Consider the following 9667-nt stretch of genomic DNA (forward strand, 5'->3'; position numbering starts at 1 on the left):
AGTGTTAGCTGTTGATTTTGTTATTTTCTATCTGTTTGTTTAAGCGAAAAACTATCCGTGCTGTGTCCATAACAGAAATTGAACCCCGAATTGCAGCATTATAAGCCCTCAACTTTATCGCTGAGCCACCCGTAAAATGTATATAACAGGAATAACATGTTTATTCGCTATATACAGCACTAACCATGCAACCCATTTCCCGTTATCTTTAATATACTTGTTCTAATGCTCTTTTGGAGATCCAGATTTAAAAAAAAAAAAACTATTTAACTTCAAGTTTCAATACATTCTAATGTTTACGTATCACAAATCCATGTTTTTATTTTAAAAAGTAGAACTCTCGCGTCTTTCAAAACCAGTAAATCAGATGTATGATCGTGGACACAAATCACGGTTGTCACATTATTACACGAGTTGTCTTTTATTTGTATTGGATGAGTATAGGTATGCTTATTTGCTTTATTTTGTCAGGTATAGCATGATTTGGTCGATGACGAAGAATTTGTATTTGCAAATTTACCCCAAATGCAGCATTTTAGATATTTTAACAACAAAGACAACGGCATATAAATCATAGAATGCAATCCCCCAATAATAAAGACAACGGCATATAAATCATAGAATGCAATCCCCCAACAATAAAGACAACGGCATATAAATCATAGAATGCAATCCCCCAACAACAAAGACAACGGCAAATAAATCATAGAATGCAATCCCCCAACAACAAAGACAACGGCATATAAATCATAGAATGCAATCCCCCAACAATAAAGACAACGGCATAGACGTCATGTTGTGCAAAACCCCTACAACAAATAAAAAAGTCATATAAGTAATATAATGCAACCCCCCTCCCAACAAAGACAAAGGCATATAAGTCATATAGTAGAACCCCCTCCCAAATATTATTCATATACGCGGACAAATATCTCCAATGTATAGATTACTAGGTAATTTTCCGGGTTTTCGTCTTAGGTATATCTTCTTCTTTTTTTTTAGTAAAAACTAACTGAGGCTACTCGTCAAGAAAACAAAAACTATGTAAATGACAGTGTTAAATAATGTTTCCCTTCCTTTTGTTATTAAATCCCTCGTGACCTCATTAGATGCTAATTGAATACCTTGCTTTGTGGAAGATAATAATTGACTCACTTAATTGACTAAGTACTTGTGTCTTTAAATACAAAGTCTATAAAAAGTGGAAATGTGCCCTATTTTAATCCACCTCCCCCCTTTTTTTTTTGTCGGAAAAATCCTAAAACAAAATAATCATGTACAACGTCAGACAGTTTTCAGTTACCATACCGAAAATTAGGGTAAACGAGACAATTAACTCTGGTCGATGAAAGCCAACACACACACATACACATACACACGTAATGGATCATCTTCATAATAAAAAGCGAATTGAACTGAGTTAACTCAAGATCAAAACAAATCAAAAACAACATATACTTCATGTATTTCCATTTAATGACGTAATATGACGTCAAAGAACAGATAACTCGGATACGTTTAACATTCTCAAAAACATCAAGTCTAAGCGCTCCTTTTCACCAGATGGCGTTTTAATTAGTTATCACATTAATTCTTACTTCTGACACCAGCAACCTTAACGTCACTTTAAAGCGAAATTTACACGTGACAACGACGATTTATTTCGACTACGTTATTCCGGAAAACAAATGAAAAGTAGACGTTTTCGTTAACACAATATTATTGGACATTAATTACGGTTTCAGCAAAACACGTCTTCTTATATTGATGATGTTAAAAGAAGCTGGAAAAAAATCATCTTCACATACGAAACATTTTCGGGTCCGGCTGACTGACATTCTATTCCAATTTATGACTAGATAATAAACACAACAATATTTCTGTTCATACTTGATAATAAATAATAATAATAAAAAAAGATCAAGCACTTCTAATTGAAACTTGTAATGGTCAATGTTGTCACTTGCTGGCGTTCTTTAGCCCATATCACAGCTAATGTTCTTGGTAACCAAACAGCTTAGCAACCAAATATAAAAAATATAAAATTATCGTCACTATTCATTCTAATGGAAAGTTTTGGTGAGTTTGAATTTAATCCCAGAATTATGTGAAGAAAAGAAAAGGGACGAAATCTAAATTACTTGTCCACGAACTTCTTCATTTACTGTGTCAGCAAGATGGCGACGTTTTATCTTCTGTTATGTACATAATCACTGGCTAAATTCGGACTGCACACGGTTATCGGACAAAGGCTATACACAATAGCCAGATCCAGAACATTGTATTCTCCAGTCTTCCTGCCTTCATTTCTGGAAATTGAAATATTTTGCAAGGTTAATAGGAAATTGTTTCATCAAGGAAAAAAAAAAGTAGTTTGGTTAAATTTCTTGTTGCGATTTTTAAACAAAAAAGTTCGAGGCTTTAATACTTCATTTTACAAGGCTATTTAACCAGGCTATTATTGAACACTTCTATAGCGTAACGTTGTGTAAAACTTACCAAACATGTTTGTTTGTTATGGATTTCGTGCAAAGCTACACGAGGGCTATCTGCGCTAGCCGTCCCTAATTTAGCAGTGTAAGATCAGAGCTAAGGCACCTAGTCATCACCACCCACCGCCAACTCTTGGGCTACTCTTTTTTTCCAACGGGCGAGCATATTTGGTGTGGCGGGGATTCGAACCCGCAACCCACAGATTGCGAGTCGAACACCCTAACCACCTGGCCATGCCGTGTCTCTTATCAATAATAAAGAGGTTGAGTACAATAAATCAAAACGATTTTGGAGTCTCACCACCTACGGTCATGCTCTATCTAACGATCGTTCTTCTTGACAATAATCCTGTAGCTTAGTTTCCATTGCTAAAGGCTATCGTGTCCAAAGCGCACGTCTACTCCCCCCCTATTTCTTTCGGTTTCTGTAAGCCATCTAGTGAAAGAGGACGAAAGTTTTCTAACGCCCATTTCAATTGTTCGAACGCGCAGAAGTCTACAGGCACTGCATCTGGCGACTTGATAGGTATGTCTTAGTATGAAACAGAACGAACACTTGTTGCATTCTCCAGCTGCTCAAGGTGTGCAATGTTTGAAAGGAAGCAACTTGTGACAAGTGACTTGTATCGCTTTTACAGGAACTGTACTTTGCTCAGCATGGCTAGGGCACGACTTGTTGTAGGTCTCTTTCAGAATGGTTCCTAGTGCCCTAAGTTCATCCATATTTTTTTTTTCTTCCCATTGCTATTAAGTACAAGAGATATTTCAGTTTTGGAAATTCTAAATCCCTGATCTGAATACATTTTGACAATCTGAGTGTATGAATATCTTGTAATAATGATACCTTCCATTCCACCGCAAGTTTATATCGGCCGAGTTTTTTGTTTTTTTTGTTTTTTTTCACGTGACTCGCTGATTTGTATATTCAAAATAGCATTAATATAACATACTCAACCTTTTGTATCATGTGTTCAGTAGTTATCAGCAAACGAATATACAATGTTATTAGTTAAATAATAATTTCAATGTCCAGGTCAATGAGAGTGAAATAAAATAAATATTTCAACAATTCGAACCTGTTCTGATTAGTATGTTTGTCTGATTTGGACTTTTATTGCAAGAATCTTTAAAAAAACAGATTACAGAATATCACATGGAACCAACATTTTTCTAAATTGAGTTGTTGGTGTAAAAACTGGAGATTAATCATTATTATTATTAAAGAATACAACCCAAAATTCAAGGAAAAAAACAATTGTTAGGGCCGAACATTTCGCCTATCTCCTCAAGAATTAAACGTTTAGACGCCGTTTTGCACGAGGAAACAGTGACTGCAGAAAAAAATCATATGCAACAATACATATCTTATGTTGAAAGTAAGTGTAAGGAGCACGTGAGTACAACTGGAAAAAAACAAAGTATTGATCAATAAATCTTGAACAGACAAATTTGTTTCGAAGTATAAATACATGCATATAGTTATATAGGGTAATTCGTACGAATATTATATTGGGGGAGCATTGATGCATAAAGTGATGGCTTACCACAGAAACAAGAAACGTAGTACATGCCAAATGAACAGTCTAATAAGAAATGTATTTAAACAAGTATAAAATTCAATATGAGTTAACGAGATCACTTATAGAAAGATAATTGGTGTCTATCAAATATATTTATTTTTCTGTATCGTATCGTGCGAATGTTTGATTCTTCGAGAAGTTTGTTGGTTTTTGAATTTCGCGCAATGCTACACGAGGGCTATCTGAGCTAGCCGTCCCTAATTTAGCAGTTAAAGACTAGAGGGAAGGCAGCTAGTCATCACCACCCACACCAACTCTTGAGCTACTCTTTTACCAACGAATAGTGAGATTGACCGTCACATTTTAACGCCCCCACGGCTGAAAGGGCGAGCATGTTTGGTGGGACAAAGATTCGAACCCGCGCCCCTCAGATTGCGAGTCGAGCGCCATAACCACCTATCGATGCCGGGCCACTTCGAGAAAGATATAAACCTAAACATTAGGCTCTAATAGCCTCTTTATTCTTGGAGTTTGTAGCCATAGCTTCTAATAATAAAACTCAAAAACGTACTGGGCTCCTGAAATAGATCCCCATTTTAATAGAAGGTACGGCAATTTAAAGATACAAGAATGTGATCCCTCGATAGACTGTTTAATGTAATTTATTGATTTATATGTAAAAATAATCTTAATTAAGCTTTTGAATGTTTAGCTGCAACAACGTTTTTCAAGAAGAGATCTTAAAAACTTACCATGCTTAAATGGTTGGCGCGTGGCACCATCTAGTGGGTCTAAACCGAACATTGATCCTCTATTTTTCATAGCAAAATATGCTGGGGAATTAACAAATATGTATGCAGGAAGTGTGAATAATATATTTATTTGTGGTTGACTTATTATAACATATTCTCCTATGTTTTCGCTGATGGGTTCTTAGAATTACATGTTTTGTGTGTATGATATTACAAAAAAGTGTAAATCTGACACTTCAATATCATTATGCTTATTTTATATGATACAATTATGTAACAAGTTCTATTTAACCTCTAAGGAAGTCTATGTGTGTCACGTCACATTGCTCTTGATTTCTAGAAATAGGAGGAGTCATAAAAGCCAAAATGCATTTATCCAGATAGAACAGTTCGATCATTGTCTGCCCATTACGATTTTAGTGAAGGAGTGCAAGGGGGCCGTGAAACCCTGTAAGTGTAATGAATGTTGGTATAATAAGCCTAAAATAAAGACGTAGTGTGGGATCACCTAACTTAGAGCCAATTTCATAGAATTTATCGTGAAAATAAAAATATCAATTCAATTTTAAACTTAAATCGTTTCTGAATTAAGCTATTTTCTGTTATATCACCAACGTTTAAAAAAAAAAACTCTTGAATCTAAATTAAGAAATCAACAAATATTTTTCCAGTTTTGTTGTCTATACATTTTATTTTATACTTTCAGTACTCAGACTAACAACAATGTTAGGTTATATTTTTGTTGCTAAGCAACATGACATAAAAGCCATTGTTGGAACATAGTGTTACAAAAAACGCACTGGTTTTTCTATATGTTAGAAGTTGTTAATCTAACTGATTTTTACCAATAATTATTTTATGAATACGCCACAAATTCATTTCATGAATGATCTTAATTTTGATTGGCTCACAAAACAATTTACTGACGTTTGACTGTCTCGACTGCACTTTTCTGCCTCTTTGTTTGTCGAGCTTGATTTAACAAAAGTTATTTATTTCATTTAGCGACTTGTTAGAGTCCTGTTGGATGGTAAAAACCGTATCTTTTAAATAGTATGTAGTTTTATTAAATATAAAGATATACCGGGTGTAACCTAGATGTTGTGAATCCGAGGGTTCTAAGTTCGTGTTTCGTTGTTTTTGCTGGATATAGCAACAAGATACCACCTCAACTACTATGAAGAACGAAATACCTACTATCTTCAGTTTCTAGATAGGATTTAAAAAGTCTATATATATATAGGATTAACAGATTCGAGACTAAATTACTCAAATTGTATTTTCTAGCGCAATCTGGTGGCTAAAAAATCGATAGCGGCATTCTATTCAGTGACTGTAATTAGATATGTTTTTAAATTGTTCGAGAATTAGCGTAAAAGATAGATTATTTAATCAGTTTTGGTGTTTGGCATCACTTAATAATAATAATAATATAATAAATTTCAGTTTTTTTATTCTATTTTAAATGAATACGTTTAACTAATCCACAGCTTACAATAAAAAAAAAAAAGTTTATTCTGATAGCCAGAATTGTTTGTTTGTCGAATTTCACACAAAACTACTCAAGGGCTATCTGCATTAGTCGTCTCTAATTTTGAAATAATAGACTAGAGGAAAGGCAGTTAGTCAACAAAACCGACCATCAACTATTGAGCTACGCTTGTTACCTCTAAAAATTGGACGTTACCGTCACTCTTCCAACATAGTTCAAAGTACAGATTGCGATTTTTCTTTTTTGTTTTAAGGTAACAGGATATGAGCCACGGAACCACAGGTCCAAATCCGGCACGCTAGACATTTAAATTTGTTCTGTGCTAAATTAAACAGAGCAGTAACGTTTTACATAATGTATGTGTTAATCCGTTCAACACTTAAGTTGTTAGGATTTAGTCCAAGTCAGACAGTTTAAAAAAATGTTTGCTCTCCAGTGGCACGGCGGTATGTCAGCGGACTTAAAACGCTAGAATCCGGGTTTCTTTACTTGTGGTGGGCATAGCACAGGTAGCCCATTGTGTAGCTTGGTGCTTAATTACAAACAAACAATTAATTTTTATATATATATATATCTATTTTTAGTGTCAACCGATTTTCAAACACTTTTAATCATTATTTTTAATATTTTATATTATTGTATCTATTTAAAATTTCACGAGTTAGGCTTGTGGAAACTGAATATAAAGAACTGAAGATATTAAATTTTTGTGTCCTTAGAATCAGCAAACGGTCGATTTAAATCTAAGTTTCTTTTCAGTCCTTTACGGATTTGACAAGTGTTGTCTCTTTTTTTATATTTACAAGCTGGGCCAATAATATCAAATTGTGAAAGACAGTCAGTTTGAACACTGACATCTGGTGTTAAGTATCTTCTTCCTGCTTTCACAGATATACAAGAATTTGTAAATTGCTTTCCACTTTAGCCTTTTCTTCCATTTTCTTTATCGGAGACAAACTCTGGTAGTATTTTTATTTTGTATTTCATGGCAAAAATATTAAGGTTACTTGCCACCATCTCTGATTTTGAGCTATTCATTGAAGTGAAGGCAGCCAATCAACAGCATCTTACCTCCCACATTCCGAGCTAAGTGATTAATTTTCACTCTTATAACGCACCAAATTTCGAGAAGTATTTTGTGGTATCGCACGAATTCGAATCATATGCGCCAGCTCTAAAATGCTGAGTTTAATTAAGTAAAGAGCCAGGGCCGCCTCCAACTCTGCTAGTGATATCGAAATTTCATACAGAAACAGGTGTCGTTTCAAGAATACAAAAGTTTGATTAAATCTTACAATTCTTAAGATCTAAAAAGTAGACTCTTTTAGTTTAGAACAAAGGGCCACTCAGTGGCACAGCAATAAGTCTGCGGACTTACAACTCTAGAAACCGAGCTTCTATACCCGTGGTGGGCAGAGTACAGATAGCCCATTGTATAGCTTTGTGCGTAATTACAAACAAACAAAGGTATGTTTTATTCATGAATACAGCCCCCCAATGGCACAGTGGTATGTCTGCGGACTTACAACTCTAGAATCCGAGCTTCTATACCCGTGGTGGGCAGAGCACAGATAGCCCATTGTGTAGCTTTGTGCGTAATTACAAACAAACAAAGGTATGTTTTATTCATTAATACAGCTTTATTTTAAAAACCCAGTCTTCATGAATGCGTTTAACACGTTATACATATGAATTTATTTAATTCTCTTGGTATAAATATAGTCTTTTATAGGTTTATATTCTCTATAGTAAACATGGAATAACTGCAAGTTTTATGGACAGTTTTACGATATAACTTAATTGTATTGTTATTGTTTTGTTTTTTTTGTCTTTTTTTTTTCTAATTTGGCAGTCTTTTGATTAATGAGTATCACAGATTGTTAAGTTTTTTATTCGTGAATGACTAAAATTGGTTGAATTTTCCAACATCCAATTAGATTTTAGGTAATTAAATTATTATCTGTTATTTCTGTTAAAGGTGTGTTTTGTCGTATAGCAAAGCTACATCGAGCTATCGGCTGTATCCACCGAGGGGAATCGAACCCCTGATTGTAGCGTTGTAAATCCGTAGACTTACCGCTGTTTTCTATTAAAGCTATCATATCAAATAACTGATATAAAATTTCTGTCAATAGAGGGCAACCATATCTTTTTTTTTTCTTTCACTAAAAGGTGTTTACCAGTTTCATTTCCAACTAAGAATTTCTTTTTTTTTTTTCACTAAAAGGTGTTTACCAGTTTCATTTCCAACTAAGAATTTCAACACAAACGATATTTCGACTTGGTAAGATGCTGGGTAAATAAAACAAACATCTGTAAAGTTTTCTAGAAAAAAAAACGATAACAACATTTTCTTGTTGAAATTTCCGTATAACCAGAAAACTAACAATTTAACATATTCCAGAAATTTATGAACGAGGGATTACTTAGAAATATATATCTAATTATTTTATAAAGTTACTCAACAAATTTCGTGATATAAAACGTAACACGTCACCTTTTCCGTCACTGGCAAGCACGTGGAGACCGGAACTATGTTGAACTCCTCCGACTACTATCTCCTGACTTCTAATGTCCAGAACAGTAGATCTGCTAGCGGTGCATTTTATTCTTAAGCCTTCTGCCACCAAGTGGTTATGGCTCAAACGGAACTTTAGACCAATCAGGGAAGACACTGTATTGTCATTATAAACGATTGGTGAATAGTTAACGACGTGGAGATGATTGGCCTGTTAAAACGACAACAAAACAAAAAAATAATCGATATTCACGGGTTAAAGGTGTATGAGAAACGTAACTTGTTCTGAAGGTGTCCATAAACTTCCGAGTAAACAACAACAGAATAGGGGTAGTACAGCACATAATGAGTAAACAACAACAGAATAGGGGTAGTACAGCACATAATGAGTAAACAACAACAGAATAGGGGTAGTACAGCACATAATGAGTAAACAACAACAGAATAGGGGTAGTACAGCACATAATGATGTAGACCCTTATCACTCTGAACTGAAACTTCCAACAGGGAGGTGGTAATAGTTGTAAATAACTCACGAAGACGGCTGGGACTGTGAACAGTAAAGCACAAATTATGTCTACAGATGTCACTGCTTGATTTATATCAATCAACTTCATTGAAACTTCCAACAGGGAGGTGGTAATAGTTGTAAATAACTCACGAAGACGGCTGGGACTGTGAACAGTAAGGCACAAATTATGTCTACAGATGTCACTGCTTGATTTATTTCAGTCAACTTCATTGAAACTTCCAACAGGAAGGTGGTAATAGTTGTAAATAACTCACGAAGACGGCTGGGACTGTGAACAGTAAGGCACAAATTATGTCTACAGATGTCACTGCTTGATTTATTTCAGTCAACTTCATTGAAACTTCCAACAGGAAGGTGGTAA

At 34.7% G+C, this 9667-nt stretch overlaps 1 protein-coding gene across 3 annotated transcripts in view; it reads right to left on the reverse strand.

The window, feature by feature from the left end:
- Nucleotides 1-1362: 1362 nt before the first annotated feature.
- The window catches only part of LOC106468313, a 51176-nt gene continuing 42871 nt past the window's right edge, over nucleotides 1363-9667 (reverse strand). Inside the window, exons 6-7 of one of the 3 annotated variants that reach the window (XR_002612618.1) lie at nucleotides 8754-8985; nucleotides 1363-2309 (exon numbers count right to left, since the gene is read on the reverse strand). The gene's annotated coding sequence lies outside the window, so the exon portion shown is untranslated. Of the gene's footprint in view, nucleotides 2310-8631; nucleotides 8986-9667 lie in introns of those variants that run through there. The other 2 variants (XM_022396657.1, XM_013928731.2) reach the window with 2 other exon arrangements.

This window comes from Limulus polyphemus, unplaced genomic scaffold (genome assembly GCF_000517525.1).
Source record: "Limulus polyphemus unplaced genomic scaffold, Limulus_polyphemus-2.1.2 Scaffold2962, whole genome shotgun sequence".
NCBI classification, from domain to species: Eukaryota; Metazoa; Arthropoda; class Merostomata; order Xiphosura; family Limulidae; genus Limulus; species Limulus polyphemus.